A 20,150-nucleotide genomic window follows, 5' to 3' on the forward strand; every position below is an offset into this window, starting at 1 on the left:
ACATTTAACAACGACGATAAGAACAAGCATACAAGGACGATTCTAACATTAACATCAACAATGACCAACAGTCCTGCACACTATGACAAGGGTTTAAATACACACAAACAAGGTACAGGTTTGTGCAGATGTGGTTACAGACAAACAAAACCCTCCCACTGCATGCAGCAGGCCAAACCACATGATTCATGAGAGGCAAGCATTCCGTTATAGTTAGAGACATGATGTATCTGTTTACAAAATATATATGGTAAGAAACATGAAGTATCCGTTTACTAAATATATGGTAAGAGACGTAAAGTATGTTTACTAGTCAAGGTAATACATTCTTAACAGACAAATGTGAAATGATAAGTTTACTGGAACGTGTTCCATTTGTAAATGTAGATGTACATTTGTGGATATTCGTGCATATTGAATAGTTTCCACTTTAGTGGTTACAAAAATGCTACAGAGAATTTGTTAAACTGTAACAAACAGCAGCTGTAGTTTATAAATAATTTGTATGGCTACACTTTTAAATTATTTTAACTGGGGTTCACAAAGACTTAGAAGCCAGTAAGATTAGTAAAGCTGTGATTTTACCAATATATTAACTAAAGGTGCAAATCTTGTGAATTCCTGAATTGTTCACCAATAATTAATTCTGAAATAGTAACATACATATTTACATTAAGATTTAAGGCATTTAGCAGACACTCATCCAGAATGACTGTTGTTTGTAACACAATAGCATATTTCATAAATGCAGTTAAAACATTTTAATAAGTACAAAACTAATGTTAAGGTAAGTGCATTTTCAGTCAGCATGTGATGACAATGAGGGAATCTAGTGTTCAGACAACCAGAGAAACTTCACCACCTGCAGGGCTACAACAAGGAGTCTTGATGCTTGTCTTCCAGGCCTCCTAAAGGATGAAGGTTAAGCAGGTTGCACCTGAAGCAGCACAACTAGTCTTCAATCTTCCAAAGTTCACACATTACTCCACTGCTGCACTCCCTTCATTGGCTCCCTGTAGCTGCATACATCAGATTTAAAACCTTGATGCTTGCCTACAAAGCCAAAAATGGACCAGCCCCTTCATACATGAGGTCTGAGGTCAGAGCCCGATATGTACATCGAGTACTTTGAACCTCAAGTATGGCTCGGCTTGAAATACCTTTCTTCAGGTCTCATGGATGACGAACATCGAGACGACAAGCATTTCTCTCCTGGCTCCAAGATGGTGGAATGAACTCCCATTTGCTGTCTGGACAGCAGAGTCCCTTGCAGCCTTCAAACGCAGACTGAAGACCCATCTGTTTGCAGAATATTTAAAGGACATCTGACACTGCTCCCATATTGACTGACTAAATTAGTACTTATTGTAGGGTATTGTTTGTTGTTTAACAAACTAGCAGTGATGAGATGGAATGCAGTGTGTCTAGGCAGCAGGTTTACAGTGATTTGGGGGAATGCAGTGTGTCTAAACAGCAGGATTACAATGATGATGGGGAAAGCTGTTGAAATCTTGAATGTCGTGTATCAACATTTTTAGAATGAAACAACTAACTAAAATGCATCAGACGTTTGCAATCACACATGACCAGGTGTCAGGTGACTACCTTGCTTAGCTCTCTGTGCTCAATAGCCTAATAATAATATACACTCACTTGCAGTTTCATTAGGTAACTACATTTCATCTACCCAGCAGACACTATACAAAGTCCAGTCTTATAACTGCATTTTGAATGTGCATTTTACAGAGTTCAGATCATCAATGGTCAGTTTCTGAACACTGCTAACCAGGCATTTGTTTAGGTTATAAATCATTTTCAACAAAGTGTTAGCACCGTCATGGCAGTGGCATGGCTGTGAAACATCAGTAACAGTAGTGTTGCCGGGGTTTCATATGTGCCAGTGTCATTGGTAGGTTAAGAAAAATAAATAAATACTGCTGACCTGGGATCAGAAATGGATGAGTCATAATGTACTAGACGATGGTTAACCTAAACGGTGTATGGAAACAGACAGGATATAGTCTTTAACTGAACATCTACAAGCTGTATCTACAAGGTAGGTGTTTCTATTAAGGTGGCTGGAGAGTGTATAGATTTTTGCTGGTTGGGCAGCGTAACTTGCAAAAACAAGCAATTTTGTGGAATACTCTCTTATGATTCAGCCAGTAGCCAATTGGGTCTCATTTAAATATCTATCATATTGCTTTGCATTGGCACATGGAATAAGTAAATTATAGTTGTGTAGACATAAAATGATTGATAGCACATTCCTGAGTCAATTTGGACTTGTCCCAAAGGTACAGCTGCTGCTATACCTTGTAAGTTTATTTTGGCCAGCCCATAAAAATCTTTAGTTTCTTAATCCTTTTCCACCTGCACCTTTACAAACTACAATTTAGGAAAAAAGAGAGAAAAAACTGATTTACCTTCACAGCTGTATAGGTAGTGGAACTAAACTGAATGTCTTCTTTGTTTTTTCTAATATAGAGGTGGCTGATTTCCTGGTCATCCGACAGGCTGATTTTGTGTAGTGCAACTTCTCTCCAGAGAGACACTTCATGCGTGCTTTTTTCCTGAAAGCAGCCCAAGTGGTCGGGCTGAAACGGCCCCATCTTTTGGAGTTTTATGGTAGTCAACTTTAAAAAACAAATTAATAAGACGAGGCTATTTAACATAACATTAATTGCATTAATAAATAATTGATAGACCACATCCAATTACATTCTCAAATACTGAAGATGCCATTGTATTAAAAGGCAAAATCAACATTTGCTGTGGTGCTTTCACTGACTCACAGTTTATGTAAGAAAGTGTATTGTTAGCCGTATGCTATTTGGAAATGATTTCATAGACAGTATTTATATAAATGTTCTTAGATACAATATATAAAATTCATTTACACTCTGCTATTGTGAGGACACCAATGGACAAGATCTAAACAGTCAATCGAGTTTAGAGTTTAAAAACAAGTGTCATGTTTGTCATTTCAGTAATGGTTTGTTATGGTCGGTATAAGATGTGCAGATTAAGATTAAAGTTAAATTTATCTCTTATGACACTAAGGGTCATAGCATATATTTAATTAGGCTAATATTTTTACAAATAATACTTACACTGACAACCCTCCCTGAGAGTGCACACTAGTCTGCTTTCCAGTCAGGAAGGTCTTTATAGGTTGGGGAGGGAGGACAGACAGCATTGCAGCATTATACTTCCAGATCTAAAGATACCGTGACCTCATCTGTTATAAACACTCCTGTGGATGGACTGAAATACATTTTAGAGCTACCATATTTTTCTGATAAATTGTAGCTATTGAAATAAGACAACCAATTCGATGACAATCATCATTTTTTTAAATGGGCCACTACAAAATGCTCCCCGTCAGAGCGAGCACAAGTATCAACTCTCTTGGTGGACTTAACCACCACACCTTCCACTAATTTGTATGTCTCTGCTCTCTCAGCTGTATATGTAGCCACTCACCTCACCCTCACAGGCGCTGGCCTGGAATATGGAGATGCCAGTTTGGAAAACATTCTAAGGTATCAAGAGAAACAAACCAAAATTAAATACCAAAATTGATGCCTAAACATTTTTTAAATCAGCATTAATGTACATTACTCAGGACTGTGTCAATAACATGTGTTTAAAAATGGAGCTCCTTTGACAAAAGGAGCTTCTTTGCAGTTAACCAGATAACTCTGTATCCCCAGCTAGTGAAGCTTAAGTGCTATTTAATTGTTGTTTGAAATAACAATCAGTCATTTTCAGTAGCACAGGTCATTGTACCGCAAATGTTAACTTCAGATGAAATGGAAACGACTTCATTAACTTCATTCATTCATTCACCCACAACTGATAACCAAGATGTCTGAGAGAAAACTTGCACTGTGTCCGACACAGACAGGTTAACGAGCAGCTAGTTAGCTCGGTCTGTCGGTCTGGCCACTAACTTTGCCCATTAAATCTCACTTTTACAGTAAAGTCTGGACGTACCGAGATGGGGAATAAAAGCCATAGAAATAAATTGAGCGCAACAAATTGAAGGGAAAATGTAAAAGAGGGAGCCTGGCTTCACTTACCAAATGCTGTAAGTCAGAAGTGTGGTAGGATGCTGGGACAGCAACGGGATGGCAACGGGAGAGCCAATAAAAATTGGAGAAGCACGTTGGAACAGACCAATGGTGCTCTGCGGCGTTTTGCAGAATATTGGAACAGGCCAATGAGAGGACGCAAGCTCTCTGGAACATACTGGAACAGAAAATCAGGGTCAGTGGAATGAGTCAACATATTGAGACGGACAGACCCACAAAAGATAAAGAAAATGAAAGCTAAACACGATAGAACCAATACACTGACAGAAACACAACTGGGAACAGGTTACAAGGCAACAACATGAAATGAAGAAGGACCTTAGTATAAATGGAGGCTTAGTACAATGAACACAGGCTGAGTGAACAATAACTAGCAACAAGACTGGAAAGACACTAGAAATATATACACAAGTTAACAAGGAATATACACACAAGTTAACAAGGAATATACACACGAATTAACAAGGAACAACTAGAAACAGGAGAAAACAGGCAGAACAACCAGACAAGGGGGAGTAACAGAAAAATCAAAACAAAGAAGCTCATGGAAAGAAAACCAAGTTGTAAAGCCAAAACAGAGCATGACAGGATTGCTAAAGTGACCGAGATGACAGGGAGGGGACAACCGTGACAATGCAGAGTAATAATAATAATAATTACTCATATGCAGGAATATACAGTGCAATAATAATTACTCAAACATGCAGGAACATAGAGAGTAAAAGTTACTCAGGCCTACAGGAACATATAATTATTCAGTCATATAGGAAGAGTGTTCCAAAGTAGGACACTGAAGGCACTGACGTTTATACCTAAAATGTTTGTTGAAAGACATTTACTCTACAACACAGTGCTCCAATATTCCATCATCACCATCATCATCAGTCTTTTCACCCTCGTTGAAGCACACTGGGATGTGAACTTGATTTATCTGGGTTAAATAAAGTAGAACAGAAAACTTCACAAACATCAGATATGTGGGGGAAAAACAGAAGGAGCTTGTATAATGTTTAAATGTTTATATCAGATTTGTAGTTCTGAGGTTACATGGTCAAATCAGTTGTATATTACATTCAAGTGTCTAATTATTTTCCACAGCCTGGAATTCTTCAGTTCAGATTAACCCTGGTGAACCTCTGGTGCTGGATTTGCTCATATCAGAGTCAGTGGAGTTGATTTATAACAGCACAGGTGCAGCTGCTCCCTCTAGTGGACAGATCTGTACAGTGGCTGGACACTCACTGAAGTGTGAACCTGAATACACTCAGTGAGTGTCACTCATCTCTACTGTTGAGCTGAGAGGAACAGCTCCATCTGATAGTGATGTTTACAGCATCAGAGACACTAAGAATGAAGAGATTATTCAGACATACACAGTTACTGTGGAAGGTAAGTGTGATTACTGTGATTTTAATGTTGCCTAGAGTTGAGGTCCTGTTTATCTAAGCATATCTCCAATAAAGCATGTGGACCTGGTTGATTTTCACTGGACTCTTTGGGGTGGATTCTCACATGGACACTCTTGGATCCAGCCACTGATGTTTTACGGCACTTGGTGTGAGTCCTGCTTACTCATACCAAAACAATCATGAGTTATTGAGTGATGAGTCAGAAAATCTGAAATGTTTGTATTTGGAGGTGTTACAGCCTTGTTTGTGTTATGGGTAGGGTTATTTGTGTTTGTTTACATTTATGTTACATTTATGTTTGTTCAGTGAGTGTTTGTTGTGGTTTTGGGCCTCTGCTTGTTAAATCATTCTGAGTTATCGCATCCCCTTTTTCTGGATGGGTTCACTGTTGTAAATATTATTCTGTGTATAGTGTATTGTAGTAGTCTTGCGTGAATCGTAGTTGGGAAGTTTGGAGTTTGACACCTTTTTTATTTGCTCAGTTCTTTACTTCTGTTAGTTTTTGGAAGTTAGGGAGGGTTATTTTGCTTAATTTGGTTTGTGTTCAGTTGAGACAGTTGGTTGTTTTGGGCAGCAGTGGTTGGTGGTTGGCATGTTTGCCTTTCAGCCTTCGAGTCCCTCCCTGGGTGGAGTTTCCGTGTTGTCTGTGTGGGTTTCCTCTGGGGTCCTCCCAAAAACATGGAGGTTAGGATGACTGGATACTCTAAAACTTGTTTGTGTGTGTGTGTGTGTGTGTGTCCGTGTCCGTCCAGTGATGGTTGGTGCTCTGTCCTGGTCTAAACCTCCTCCCCTTCTCCTACACCTGTTCAGTCCCCCAGGGGTCTGTGGTTTCTGATAGAGAGAACACTGTGTGTAAATTGGCTGCTGCTTCTCATCTGTTTGTGAGTGATTTCAGTGTAAAAGCTAATGTCTGCCTGTAAAGCGTCCTTGAATTTGAGAAAAGCGCTAAATAAATGTACCTCATTATAAACTACGCCACAGCCAATTAGCCCACAAAAGCAACTACCCCAACAGCTAAACACCCCCTTTGCCTCAGCTACCCCACAACCAATTATCCCAATGCTAATTACCACCACCTCCATATAGCACTTAAGTACAAGTACCTCCACAGATAAATAATCCAAAAACAACTATCCAACAGCTAAATAACTTCTCAGCCCACAGCCAATTAGCCATCACCACAAGTTACCCCCAACGTCCCTCAATAACAACCAAATCAGCCAAATTGCCCTCAACAAATTCCCCCCACATCTTAAAAACCCCTCAACAACAGTTACAACATTACACTAAAAGCCCTCAACTACAACTACCCCAACAGGTAAATACCCACTTATCCTCAACTAACCCCACAGCCATAGCAACACACTTGACACTCCACAGTAACCACCTAGCAAGACCATAGCAACCAATTGGGAACCCATAGCGGCGACCTGAGATACCACAGCAACAACCTAGTGAGACCATAGCAACCACTCTGTAATACCCTAACAACCACCTGGGATACCATAGGAAACACCTAGCAAGAACCATAGCAACCACCTAGCAACCACTTGGGACTCCACAGCAACCACATAGCAACTACCTAGGAATGGCTCAATAGTATTTCAGGATTTCATTTTCTATGTAAACTGCATTTGACATTATTTCACAGTATTTATCATGTTATCAACATTAAAAAACACTAAACCCCTCATCCTCAACTACCACTCAGCCAATTAACCCTCAACCAAATTTACCCCCACAACAAAATATCCCTCAACATTTACCCTAGCAACTCCATAGCAACCACTTGGCAACATCCAAAACAACCATCTAGGGACTCCATAGCAACCACCTATCGAGACTTTAGAAGCAAATTGGTAACACCTTAGCAACCACATTTATTATATTAATAGATAGTCCATGATTTAGGTCATATAAAAATAATAAACTGATTTTTAAATCTACCCTACATAAATGCTGTTTAAACATGATATTTTAGCTGTTGAGACATATTGTAGTCAGCTTTAAATCTAATGTCACCAAGTTGCCCCCTTTCATTACTGTAACGTCATGGAAGGGCGTGGAGCAGGACGCACAGACTTCTCTCGGCTTGTGAAACATTTAATGACACAAAACATAAAGACGATGGTGGCACTCACAAATAACATTAACAACCAGCATAGACACACTTAACACTAATTACTTTAACATTAACACAAGCTAGACAAACAAGGTTACTAATATCACATTTGGACACTAACAAACAAATATCAACATGCTACATCAACAATGACCAACACACTGCACACTTTGACACGGGTTTATATACATTTAGAAAAGATGAGGTGCAGATGTCTGCAGGCGTGACCACAAACACAGATCCTCCCACTGCACGTGGCGGGCCAAACCACGTGACTCACGGAGGCGAGCGTTCCGTGACAGTTAGCAGTTACCCCCAGTGTTTCTATACTTGTCATTTGTCTTTTTTCTAATGGCATTGTGTAAGAGCCAAATAATTTCCCCACACTACGTCATCATTATATAAGAGCCAAAATTCTTCACAGAAATGCTTGAGTCAAATTACATTTAATTCATCTTACATTCAGACTGGCCACAGTTGCTCTGGTGGCTGAATACTGAAGGTTTTGCATTATCCCTGCAAATGTACATTTAGATGGTAAAAAGTCATGACAGTTTTATCAAGTGTTTAAGATGGAAAAAAAGGCCAAGCCACAAATTTAATTCCTGACACTGAGATGACGTGAGGTAATCTGAAACTACAGAAATATAAATGTGGACATCAGTGTACATTTACAGCATTTGGTGACTTACAGAAGTGCTTTGTAGTCTCTATCTAATACAGATGCTCATGTGAAAATAGAGAGGTAAGTGTCAATAATACTCAGGCTAAAGTCCAGCATGGAGGGGAACTTGACTGTGGACCAAAATTTCATAATTATGTTATGCATTATCCGTTATTAATTAATATGTTCTTAGTGTGTTTACCCTTTTATTAGCAGCAAATACCCTGAGTATACATATGCATTAGGGATCCCTTGCATTACATGTGTTTAAACAGAATCCAATATGACATATGACCAGTTGTAAAAAGACTGCATTCTGAAGTTAACTGACTATGCATTCTGAAGTTAGCTGACTAACCAACATGTCTTGCCCTGAGTACAGGTCAAGATCCATTGGTCTGTGCACAACAATGCTCATATGATAAAAGCATTTAAATTTAATATATGTATTGTTAATTTACATGTTCAAGTACACTGATATTTTCATATAATGAACAATCTCAGTAACTTCAGAACCACCCTAGTTATGCAGAAATGGAACCCCAGTTTTGCAGAAACTTTCTACTCACTTTTAGTGGAACTGACAGTCCTATGGACATACAAACACAAAAGAGAAATATTTAAACTTTTGAAATGTATAAAAAATAAATTTTATCTTGCAAACAATGTCTATTAACTAAATGATACTAAATGCTTGTAAACATTTTATGTGATTTCTTTCAACTCATATGACCCTGCTTTATATGAAGAGTGCATTTTGAACAGTTACTGAAAGAAAGAGTGAGCTATCTGGTGCTCCCATATACACCTATAAGTTCATTTATTACATCTTTAGCTACTGACTGCAGGTGTAATGGCAACCTGCAAACAAGCATGAGAACAGAAACACATTCATTTCCATCATGTCATACTAAGGTCACTCCATACAGTATATAATTAGGCCTATGTGTCAATGTTATGAATTATGAATTTGTATCAAATTGCACTTACACTAACCATCAAGTGTTTCACCAGCTGTTAAACCTGCAAACAGTGTAACAAAAGACAAACAAAATAAGAAATTTGACAAAAAGTTACCTTAACAGGCTACAATATCCCTACTAACAGCTATAGCTAAATGCTATAACAGTCACAGATTAATATGAAAGCTTCATCTTACTTTTAGGTGTCACGGTATGGCCCCTCCCCCCCCAAGTCTGCGTGCGTGAGCGTGTCTGTGTGTTCGTATTGCCACGCCCTCTTGTATTGTGCACCTGATCCTTGTTGTGTGTAGTTGTCATGAGTGTATACAAGTCTCGTTTTGTATCGTCAAAGTTGTCGGTGTTTGATCCAAGTAGTGTTAATACGTGTATGTTTAATGTGTAAATAAGACATATGCTTATGTTCAACGTGCCTCGTCCCCGCATCCTGCTTAACTTTCGTCCGTCACATTAGGAAATATGAAGTTTAACGCTATCTGTTAACCTATGGAAAGAGAAACACATCATTATCTTAACGCAGTGATTATAAAAGCATAATATTAACAAAGGGCTGAGGCATTGTTTCATTTACCCAGATACAAATAGGCTTTAGCTAGTTAATATTTTTGTATGCGTACTGTTATGTACCTGTCCAAGCTTATAACTGCATTTTACAGAGTTCAGATCATCAATGGTCAGTTTCTGAACACTGCTAACCAGACATTTGTTTAGGTTATAAACTGTTTTCAACAAAGTGTTAGCACTGTCATGGCAGTGGCATGGCTGTGAAACATCAGTAACAGTAGTGTTGCCAGGGTTTCATGTGTGCCAGTGTCATTGGTAGGATAATTAAAATAAAAAATACTGCTGACCTGGGATCAGAAACGGTGAGTCATAATGTTCTAGACGATGGTTAACCTAAACCGTGTATGCAAACAGACAGGATATAGTCTTTAGCTGAACATCTACAAGCTGTATCTACAAGGTAGGTGTTTCTATTAAGGTGGCTGGAGAGTGTATACATTTTTGCTGGTTGGCCAGTGTAACTTGCAAAAACAAGCAATTTTGTGGAATACTCTCTTATGATTCAGCCAGTAGCCAATTAGGTCTCGTTTAAATATCTATTATATTGATTTGCATTGGCACATGGAATAAGTAAATTATAGTTGTGTAGACATAAAAGGATTGATAGTACATTCCTGAGTCAATTTGGACTTGTCCCAAAGGTACAACTGCTGCTATATCTTGTAAGTTTATTTTGGCCAGCCCATAAAAATCTTTAGTTTCTTAATCCTTTTCCACCTGCCCCTTACAAACTTACAATTTAGGAAAAAAGAGAGAAAAAAACTGATTTACCTTCATAACTGTATGGGTAGTGGAACTAAACTGAATGTCTTCTTTGTTTTTTTCTAATATAGAGGTGACTGATTTCCATGTCATCCGACAGACTGATTTTGTGTAGTGCAACTTCTCTCCAGAGAGACACTTCATGCATGCTTTTTCCTGAAAGCAGCCCAAGTGGTCGGGCTGAAATGGCCCCATCTTTTGGAGTTTTACAGTAGTCAACTTTAAAAAACAAATCAATAATAAAAAGACGAGGCTATTTAACATAACATTCATTGCATTAATACATAATTGATAGACCACATCCAATTACATTCTCAAATACTGAAGATGCCATTGTATTAATTAAAAGGCAAAATCAACATTTGCTGTGGTGCTTTCACTGACTCACAGTTTATGTAAGAAAGTGTATTGTTAGCCGTATGCTATTTGGAAATGATTTCATAGACAGTATTTATATAAATGTTCTTAGATACAATATATAAAGTTCATTTACCAATGGACAAGATCTAAACAGTCAAGCGAGTTTAGAGTTTAAAAACAAACATTTGTGCAAGTGCCATGTTTGTCATTTCAGTAATGGTTTGTTATGGTCGGTATAAGATATGTGCAGATTAAGATTAAGGTTAATTGTATCTCTTATGACACTAACGGTCATAGCACATATTTAATTAGGCTAATATTTTTACAAATAATACTTACACTGACAACCCTCCCTGAGAGTGCACACTAGTCTGCTTTCCAGTCAGGAAGGTCTTTATAGGTTGGGGAGGGAGGACAGACAGTATTGCGGCATTATACTTCCAGATCTGAAGATATTGTGACCTCATCTGTTATAAACACTCCTGTAGATGGACTGAAATACATTTTAGAGCTACCATATTTTTCTGATAAATTGTAGCCATTGATGAAATAAGACAACCAATCCGATGACAATCATCATTTTTTTAAATGGGCCACTACAAAATGCTCCCCGTCAGAGCGAGCACAAGTATCAACCCTCTTGGTGGACTTAACCAGCACACCTTCCACTAATGTGTATGTATCTGCTCTCTCAGCTGTATATGTAGCCACTCACCTCACCCTCACAGGCGCTGGCCTGGAATATGGAGATGCCAGTTTGGAAAACATTCTAAGGGATCAAGAGAAACAAACCAAAATTAATGCTAAAATTGATGCCTAAACATTTTTTAAATCAGCATTAATGTACATTACTCAGGACTGTGTCAATAACATGTGTTTGAAAATGGAGCTCCTTTGACAAAAGGAGCTTCTTTGCAGTTAACCAGATAACTCTGTATCCCCAGCTAGTGAAGCTTAAGTGCTATTTAATTGTTGTTTGAAATAACAATCAGTCATTTTCAGTAGCACAGGTCATTGTACCGCAAATGTTAACTTCAGATGAAGTCGAAATAAATGGAGGGTAACCACAGAAAAGAAGAAGAGATCATCACTCACTAAATATAACTTCATTCATTCACCCACAACTGATAACCAAGATGTCTGAGAGAAAACTTGCACTGTGTCCGACACAGACAGGTTAACAAGCAGCTAGTTAGCTCGGTCTGTCGGCCTGGCCACTAACTTCGCCCATTAAATCTCGCTTTTACAGTAAAGTCTGGACGTACCGAGATGGGGAATAAAAGCCATAGAAAGAAATTGAGCGCAACAAATTGAAGGGAAAATGTAAAAAAGGGAGCCTGGCTTCACTTACCCAATGCTGTAAGTCAGAAGTGTGGCAGGGTGCTGGGACAGCAACGGGATGGCAACGGGAGAGCCAATAAAAATTGGAGAAGCACATTGGAACAGACCAATGGTGCTCTGCGGTGTTTTGGAGAATATTGAAACAGGCCAATGAGAGGACGCAAGCTCTCTGGAACATACTGGAACAGAAAATCAGGGTCAGTGGAATGAGTCAACATGTGGAGACAGACAGACCCACAAAAGATAAAGAAAATGAAAGCTAAACACGATAGAACCAACACACTGACAGAAACACAACTGGGAACAGGTTACAAGGCAACAACATGAAATGAAGAAGGACCTTAGTATAAATGGAGGCTTAGTACAATGAACACAAGCTGAGTGAACAATAACCAGCGACAAGACTGGAGAGACACTAGAAATATATACACGAGTTAACAAGGAATATACACACGAGATAACAAGGAACAACTAGAAACAGGAGAAAACAGGCAGAACAACCAGACAAGGGGGAGTAACAGAAAAATCAAAACAAAGAAGCTCATGGAAAGAAAACTATGTTGTAAAGTCAAAACAGAGCATGACAGGATTGCTAAAGTGACCGAGATGACAGGGAGGGGACAACCGTGACAATGCAGAGTAATAATAATAATAATAATTACTCAGATATGCAGGAATATACAGTGCAATAATAATTACTCAAACATCAAACATGCAGGAACATAGAGAGTAAAAGTTACTCAGGCCTACAGGAACATATAATTATTCAGTCATATAGGAAGAGTGTTCCAAAGTAGGACACTGAAGGCACTGACGTTTATACCTAAAATGTTTGTTGAAAGACATTTACTCTACAACACAGTGCTCCAATATTCCATCATCACCATCATCATCATCAGTCTTTTCACCCTCGTTGAAGCACACTGGGATGTGACGCAGCTTACATATGTAGTACAGACCTCATCCTGTATCTCATCATTACATATGTAGTACAGACCTCATCCTGTATCTCATCATTACATATGTAGTACAGACCTCATCCTGTATCTCATCATCATTACATATGTAGTACAGACCTCATCCTGTATCTCATCATCATTACATATGTAGTACAGACCTCATCCTGTATCTCATCATTACATATGTAGTACAGACCTCATCCTGTATCTCATCATCATTACATATGTAGTACAGACCTCATCCTGTATCTCATCATCATTACATATGTAGTACAGACCTCATCCTGTATCTCATCATTACATATGTGGTACAGACCTCATCCTGTATCTCATCATTACATATGTAGTACAGACCTCATCCTGTATCTCATCATTACATATGTAGTACAGACATCATGTATCTCATCATTACATATGTAGTACAGACCCCATCCTGTATCTCATCATTACATATGTAGTACAGACCTCATCCTGTAACTCATCATTACATATGTAGTACAGACATCATGTATCTCATCATTACATATGTAGTACAGACCCCATCCTGTATCTCATCATTACATATGTAATACAGACCTCATCCTGTATCTCATCATTACATATGTAGTACAGACCTCATCCTGTATCTCTTCAGCAGTGCTCAGTTTCTCACCTCAGGATGATGCCTGGCTGGATATTTTCAACTCAGCGGTGATACGGACACATATAACAAATCCAGCAACAAAAACTTGTACAAGCACAAGACCCACAACCAAGATAGTACCAGGTCAGTACTATGTCAGTACCAGGTCAGTACTGTGTCACTGCTATGCAGGTATTAGGTCAGAACTAAATCAGTACAGTACCAATAACAGGTCAGTATTATGCCAGATTCACAAATAGGGATTATTTCTTTCTCTAGTCAAAGCCAAATAAATACCTTTTTCAAATAAATACACATGGTTTCTAAAATTACTGTATAGTTGTATAAGCAAGCACTTGAACAAGTAGTCAATGGTTAGGCTCCTGGGAGTGTGGATAGATTCTCCATAGATGTTTGTAATACATTTACAGATACTCATGACCAAGTGTACAAAGCAAACAATTACTTTCTACCCAGTAAACAATTAAAGAACAGAACAGAACAGATGTTAAAGTTCCATGTGATCAACACACCTCTAACACCCTGTGGGCAGCTGGTCCACATGTCCTGTCAGACACAAAGATAACCAAGGTCCCTTTAAAGTAACACCACAGGGTGTTTCTTGTGTCAGTAGTCAGTGTTTACCTGGTCATACTATTAACCCAGGCCTCAAAAACAGACATGCAACCAGACTAAAGAACACGTTTGATTTGATTGGGTATTAGATTATGCCCAGGTTCTGATGATTCTAAACTCATAGGTGGTGGGAGGAAATTAGCTAGTGTGTTTAATTGCACAGACAGTGAGTTAGGACAAAATCTTTATTGCATTATGTCTCTGGACACAGACAGTGAGGTAGGACAAAATCTTTATTTTATTATAATGTGTATTTAAAATGATAATAATAGTAGTATTAGTAACATGGTATACAAGATTTCTGATTTAGAAGATTTTTGCTGGACCCAGGAACGCTGCTTGGCACAGCGTGGTAAGTAGTGATAGCAAACGCACTGGCGCTTTCTTCCTAACTGTATAAAAAAAAAGGTTCATTACGCAGTTTCATGACACAGGGCACAATAGCGGCATCTGGTGGCCAAAACTTCAAAGTGCTTTGTGCATGTGGTTGGCAAGGGATCTTTATTTATTTATTTAGGTAGTTAGTGAGTTAGTTATCTATTTATATATTTTCAGCTTTTAAAAGTGTTATGTTGTATAAAAAACATGACATTTGTGGTTTCAATAAAAGCAACTGATAAAACTAAATAGACTGTTGTGCATGTCTTCAAAATCTCATTGCTGATGTGGGTACATACATCCAGGGCAGAATACTTTGATGGCTGAATAATGTGATGCATTCTATTACAATACATAAAACAGTAATATATTCAGAATACATTTAGAATGCACCCAGAACACATCTTACTAAGTCACCTTTAAGAGCAAAACTATTTTATATATTTTAAATTTAAGTTCTAAATTGTGAACAGCTTATCATTAAACAAAACTGATAAAATGCCATCAATTTATGACTTCATAAATTAAGGAATTATAAATAATAATTATTATAATAGTATTGTTATAAAATACTCTACCTTATTTGATGGCAAAAGATAAAAGTGTTCAAAACTCGCCTTTTCTCATTATTTCCGGTCTACTCTGTAGTCACGTGATCATTGTAGAACGAATCAAGCACGAGCACAAATGCATTGGTTTCATTTTTGACACATGAAGTTTCAGGTTCAAGCCAACATCACCACTGCAAATACACTGGGACGTTAAAAATGCGAAACACGTCATTTGTGACCCAAATGGTACTAAGAAAATACCGTTTCTGAGTGCATGTCAGACTACAAGACCACAGCAACAAACAAGCTTTCACGCATGATGTGTAGGCTACCCAGAACGGCAAGGGTGATGTTTTCTATATGGTAACAGTTTATAGAAAATATTAATAGATACAGTTGATAATGTTGCTGAACTGGGCGGCTGAACCTGAGCTTACGCGACAGTCGGCGACCCGCCTACAAACGTCGCGCTTCCTTCCTTCTCTGCATGCCGGTTCACGTGCGTCAGTTTACAGGACAGCTGGTTGGGTTTTTAGTTTTTTTTAACATTTATCCGCAAGCATACATGTTTGCCTGAGTTGAAACGGATTGGCCTGCTACTTGTGTGTCTTGGGGAATTGTAGGTTGGAAGAACCATAAAGGGAAAGACAAGGGTTCGGAGGAGAAAAAAATTGACATTTCAAGTTCAACATCTCTAGCGGTGAGTTTAAAAGTGTTTATATAAACCTAATTAATGAACACAAGGACTCAGCAAGATAGGACGGAAAAAGTATCCATCTGCATAGATAAGTTAATATGTAATATTTAGTACTCTACCTTATTTGATGGCAAAAGTTAAGTGTTAAAAATTCAGAACGCTTTTTCTATTTCCGGCTCTGTGGTCACGTGATCATTGTAGAACGAATCGCACTGTATTGTGCGCTGCATCATGAAGCTTCGAGTAATGAACCTTTTTTTGATAGTTAGGAAAACATGAAACATTACGTGTTTCACGTTCAAGTTCGACATTTAGCGGTGTTTAAAAGTGTTTATATGTCGATGTACTTCTGATTACCGTCCAAATATGCGCGCTAGCTGCCAGAAAGTCTGATTTATGAACGCAACTAGCCAACTACATAGATGATAAGTAAATATGTAATATTTAGTGCAGCTGTTTTAAAGTTTGCATGTCTGATAAGAACTCTGATTGTTCTCGCGGACTGTTGAACGGGTTCATGTGTTCATTGAGGGACTTTAGCTCGTGCACCAGACCAGAGTCTTAACAAACATTATCGCGCTTGTGTGAGAAGCTGAGAGGAGAGGCGAGTAGCTGCTTGTTGTGGCGCTTCGGCTCCTCTCCATATGAGTCATGGACTTGTGAGTATCGGAACAACCAGCCCCGTGTGTCTCAGACGCTTCATTCTCCACTTCTGCACCAGCGAGTTAACACAAACGCTTGTGAACATCCACGTGCTATATTGACCAAAAGTACGAATGTTTCGACATAAACTAACCGGTCACTTTATTAAGAACACCTGCCTTGCACATACAGTAACTGTCTACTTTAGTACATACTGTAACGCTTGGAGTTAGTCCTGTTTAAATTATACTCCAACCCAGATGAGCAGATCTTTGGAACTGGTAGAGAGAAGCCTGTGAAACACGTGGAGGAGATGCTGACCAGACTCACTCAGTTTAGTAGTAAACTTGCTGGTTTATTCACCACGTGACACAGGCTCGCTCCTGGAGTATTGTAGACAGCTTATACATGAGTTGTAAAAACATCCAAAGCTCATAACGCGTTTCTAAAGAAGTAAATAACGATAAATGAAGAGCTGGGTCCAGCAACGTCTGTCATGCACAGTACGAAACCAAATCTTCCGGGTGGGCAACGTGCACACGCCTTTTACGTAAACGTAACAGTCCGCAAATTACTGACCGTTACAATACTCCTGTTTTATAGGTGCATTACAGACTAATTGATTCTGCATGTTGCCAGGAACACCTTATCACCCCAAAGAAAAACTGTTTCAAGTTTATTTCTGTGTTTATCATGTACATTTAAGGCTAGTAACAGTGCATCCGCTGGCGGACAGTTTCAGGTTTTCTGGGTCATCAAGTCTTTCATGAGCTGGATCAGATGGAAAACTGTGCAGGGCGGTGGGTCCCCAGAACCGGGGTTCAGAACCTCTTATGTGTTAAGAATATTCAGACAGGATTCATTTGACATGGCGGGGTGCGGTGATGTAATCATTTCTCTCATTCCTCAGTGATTTTACTCTCGCCATGTCAGTCATTTTACCTACTGCAGCGTCAGCAAGAATTCTTGCACCTTTTTCCTGCTCTAAACGTCCGTTTGCTGTAATCTCAGGGGTTTTTAAATCCCGGGCGAATATCCAGGGTTCACATATCAGAGTTTGGGCGCTTTTGTCTCCAATCACGGAAGTGCTCGAGGAGGCAAATGACTTCTCAGAAGTTTTAAGTAAATTCTCCTACACGTATGTAACTTGCTAATATTCAAACCCGTCATTATTACTATAAGTGGTTTCATTAAATAACAGAATTCTGTGCAGATGTGTGAAAAATATTCTGTGGTTTCTTTCAACGAAAGCTACGCATCACGTGGATATTTCTGTGAGACAGTAATACGTAAATCCAGTAGCCACTGACATGTCTGTAATTTATCCCGAGGTTTCTGATCCTGTGTGCGGGTCTGTCATACACTCTAGAGGTCTTGTGGTAAAGTTGCTTTACGTACACGACTGGAAAATGAGCCCCGTCTGATTAGTAGTTTAGTGTTGCCAGAAATATCAAACACAGCATGACTGCTGGGAATAAGGGAGCTGAACAGTGACACAACATACTGGCAGGCAGGACTGTGATGTTCTGGACCCTGGACTAACCCCCTCTGGTAAAGGAGGATTACTGTGCTGCTGAGGTGTAGTGGGGTTTAGTCCTGTTTCTACTGTGGGATAGATGGTGCTTTAGTCCTGTTCCTAATGTTGTTTAGCAATTTACTCCTGTTTCTTTTATGGCAGGTGGTATAATCAGGGTACTGTAAATAAGTGACTTTTTTCCTAATAGTGATCACCCTCATATTTAGTCAGCTGCTCCTACCTGTACAGTACTGACTGGGTCCTCCTGTCTCCTCTGTACAGTACTGACTGGGTCCTCCTGTCTCCTCTGTACAGTACTGACTGGGTCCTCCTGTCTCCTCTGTACAGTACTGACTGGGTCCATCTGTCTCCTCTGTACAGTACTGACTGGGTTCTCTTTTGTCTCCTCAGTCATGCTGTCTTGGAGCAGGTGTCACTGTGTTCTGCTGTTACAGCTGCTGACAGTCATAGCTGGTAAGTGGAACAGGTTCTCTCAGGTCATCAAAATTTCATCCATGACTTTGGTGTGTTAACTGGACTATTGTACCGGCTTGTCCTTTATCTTTATTTAATCTTCTTTATATTTAATAAAATTATTATTAAAATTAATTAAATTCATAAATCCTGATGGTGGTTTTTAATAATTCATTTTGCGCTGCACAGCATAAACAATGATGTTGTCCATTTTTTATAACATATAAATGAATTGTAAAGATGTTTATTGCATTGCTGCTATTCATGAGAACTGTACTATATAACTCATTGTGAAAGCTCGGCTTGTCGTACTTACTGTATAACTACGGTGTCTGTCTCACTCATAGACCCCATTCAAAGTCAGGTGGCTAAGGTAGCATGAACACAGTGATGCTTTCCTAATAATGTCATAACCCTTTCTTCAGAACACTGAGAAGGTTCAGGCTACTATAGGCCTGCCCCTGGAGTGAGAAACATAAAATTAATTGATTTCATTGGATAGATTCCCTGTCATTTTTTTAAATTCACACATTTCACTGGACAGATTCCTTGTCACTTTGCTAATAGACTTGCATTTCAGAACCCTTTAATTAAAAGCTCACCAGAATGGTCATGTAGACACAGACATAGAAGACACAGATGTCCCTGTAGCCGTACTAATGAGCAGTATCAGTCAGTTCTGCTCTTGCATAGAAATGCATCTTTGAGTAACCAAGAATATTTAAGTAGCCTAACTGAATGGCTGATTATTTTTAGTTTTACTATATTTATAGAGAGAGCATGATACCAGTTTTTCTGTACTGATCTGATACTGATGTCTTGCATTTGAATGTCGTCTGATATAAATACCAATCTGATATTTTTTCATTAAAAGCCACTGTGGTTCAGTTGTGTAGGGAATTATTTTTGTGTGGGATGTATTACATATGCTGTCTCATGCATCGATATGACAGATAAAATTAATAACATTCTAAATAGCAATAAATATTGTTTACAAGTTGATATTTATTGCCTTGATATGAAACATTGGGTCATTTTCCTCTAAATAAATGACAGTCTAATATTTGGTTTAATTTGTTTGATTAGTTTCTTTTTATCTTTTAGAACGTGTTTGACAATCTGATGAAGTTTTAGTTCAAATATTTACAGAAATATAGAAACTTCTAAAGGGTTCACAAACTTTCAAGCACCACTGTAATGTTTTAAACTCTCTTTTCTTAATGTGTCTTTCAGGCTCTTTTCCTTCAGTAAAGGTGAATCTTCATGATGCTGCTACTCTCCACTGCACTCAGACGTGTTCTGGTCTGGTCACATGGACTTTATATCATAAACCACATGACATTCTGGCTCAGTGTAACCAGACATCCTGCCAGTCA

At 38.7% G+C, this 20,150-nt stretch overlaps 3 long non-coding RNA genes across 5 annotated transcripts in view; 2 read left to right on the forward strand and 1 right to left on the reverse strand.

Moving 5' to 3' along the window:
* The window catches only part of LOC118241406, a 91,892-nt gene that overhangs the window by 11,898 nt on the left and 59,844 nt on the right, over positions 1 to 20,150 (forward strand). The gene's annotated exons all lie outside the window — the stretch shown is intronic.
* On the reverse strand, positions 344 to 17,838 carry LOC118241388. 3 transcript variants are annotated; one of them, XR_004776031.1, is made up of 10 exons: positions 9,283 to 9,317; positions 8,862 to 8,881; positions 4,910 to 5,028; positions 4,086 to 4,254; positions 3,487 to 3,540; positions 3,114 to 3,166; positions 2,427 to 2,636; positions 1,943 to 1,989; positions 1,161 to 1,299; positions 344 to 1,019 (listed from the first exon to the last, which is right to left on the reverse strand). It is a non-coding gene; the product is annotated as an uncharacterized LOC118241388 (long non-coding RNA). The 3 variants fall into 3 exon arrangements; XR_004776030.1 differs by lacking the exon at positions 344 to 1,019 and having other exon boundaries at positions 1,047 to 1,299; positions 9,289 to 9,306; XR_004776029.1 differs by lacking the exons at positions 344 to 1,019; positions 4,910 to 5,028; positions 8,862 to 8,881; positions 9,283 to 9,317 and adding an exon at positions 17,115 to 17,838 and having other exon boundaries at positions 1,047 to 1,299.
* Positions 15,849 to 20,135, forward strand: LOC118241393. The gene is made up of 3 exons (XR_004776043.1): positions 15,849 to 16,145; positions 18,712 to 18,774; positions 20,008 to 20,135. It is a non-coding gene; the product is annotated as an uncharacterized LOC118241393 (long non-coding RNA).

The sequence above is a fragment of the Electrophorus electricus genome, chromosome 5 (genome assembly GCF_013358815.1).
Source record: "Electrophorus electricus isolate fEleEle1 chromosome 5, fEleEle1.pri, whole genome shotgun sequence".
Taxonomy (NCBI): domain Eukaryota; kingdom Metazoa; phylum Chordata; class Actinopteri; order Gymnotiformes; family Gymnotidae; genus Electrophorus; species Electrophorus electricus.